The sequence below is a fragment of the Canis lupus genome, chromosome 4 (genome assembly GCF_048164855.1).
Source record: "Canis lupus baileyi chromosome 4, mCanLup2.hap1, whole genome shotgun sequence".
NCBI classification, from domain to species: Eukaryota; Metazoa; Chordata; class Mammalia; order Carnivora; family Canidae; genus Canis; species Canis lupus.
Window position 1 is genome coordinate 80,554,493 of NC_132841.1, and position 1,507 is coordinate 80,555,999.

Sequence of the window (1,507 nt, forward strand, 5' to 3'; positions counted from 1 at the left end):
CTTCTTCCAAATTTTTTACTTTCAGGCAAGAATTAGATTCTCCACACAACAACTGTAGCCCATTAAATGCCACCAATTTGCAGGTTTGTATTTTTAAAATGTATTATAGATAAACACACACATATAGAATATTGCCTTATAAAATGTCCACATCATAATGATGTAGGAAAGACGTTAGGGTTCAAAGCCTATGGCCAAGAAAGAATTCTTGAGACGTCTTTGGTGCAAAAAGATGGTTTTATTAAAGCATGGGGACAGGACCTGTGGGCAAAAACAGCTACATTGGGGTTGTGAGGGGTAGTGATTATATGCGTCGAGTTGGGAGGGAGTTAGGGATGGCGTAAGGCCCTAAGAAATTTTGGAAAAATGTTTTCCAGGACCGTAGGATTCCTTAATACCTGTAATCTGTGAATATATTGGTGTGGGAAACAAAGTCATAAGAAAAATTATTTCTACCTATAGCCCATTGACAAGTCCTTGAAACAGGCAGAGTAACATTTCTCTAGGGACTCAATTGCCTTGATGTTGACACTTTGCTGAGGGCAAAAGGTAGTCCTAGCCAGACTTCTTTCTCCCCTACCCCTGGATCCTGTAAGCCTACTTTAACATATAAGAATTCCTTTAGACATTTCCTTTATCTCTACACCCCCAGGATTCATTTTGGCAATCATCTTCCAAGCACATGGCCCACCAACATACATCATGACTTAGGTTTTATTAGACAGTAATAAATGACTTTTTCCCAACAATAGCTAGCCCCCTCAAGGTCCTAGAAACTTTCCTTCCAAAATTGACTGAGAGGCTTACTGTATATTTAAACCCCTCCCAACTTGAATAATGGCCCACTATATAATAATATAATCTATAACCTATAATGGGCCACTCATCATGACCTCAGTGTGACTCTTTCTGCCCACAGGTCCTGTCTTCGTGCTTTAATAAAGTCACCTTTTTGCACCAATGATTTCTCAAGAATTCTTTCTTGGCCATTGGCTTTGAACCCTAACATCTTTCCTAAATCATATGGTACCCCAGATGGGATCCCTCTCACTCTTGAGAGCTTTTCTATATTCTCACTTAATAAAATTCTATCGCTTTATTTGCTCTCCTTTGTCTGTGAGATTCATTCTTCAACTCCATGAGAAGAACCAAGCTCTCCCACTTCAGTATTACTTTACACTACAAATGTGATCATTATAAGAATTTTGAGGTAGGGGGATTATCCTGGGTTATCCAGGCTGGCCCAATGAAATCACAAAACTTCTTAAAAATGGAAGTAAGATACAGAAGAGTCAATGTCAGAGTAATGTGATGTGAGAAAATGACTTGGGGATCCCTGGGTATCTCAGTGGTTTGGCACCTGCCTTCGGCCCAGGGAGTGATTCTGGAGACCTGGGATTGAATCCCATGTCAGGCTCCCTGCATGGAGCCTGCTTCTCCCTCTGCCTATCTCTCTCTCATGAATAAATGAATAAAATCTTTAAAAAAAAAAAAGTGACTGCCAACT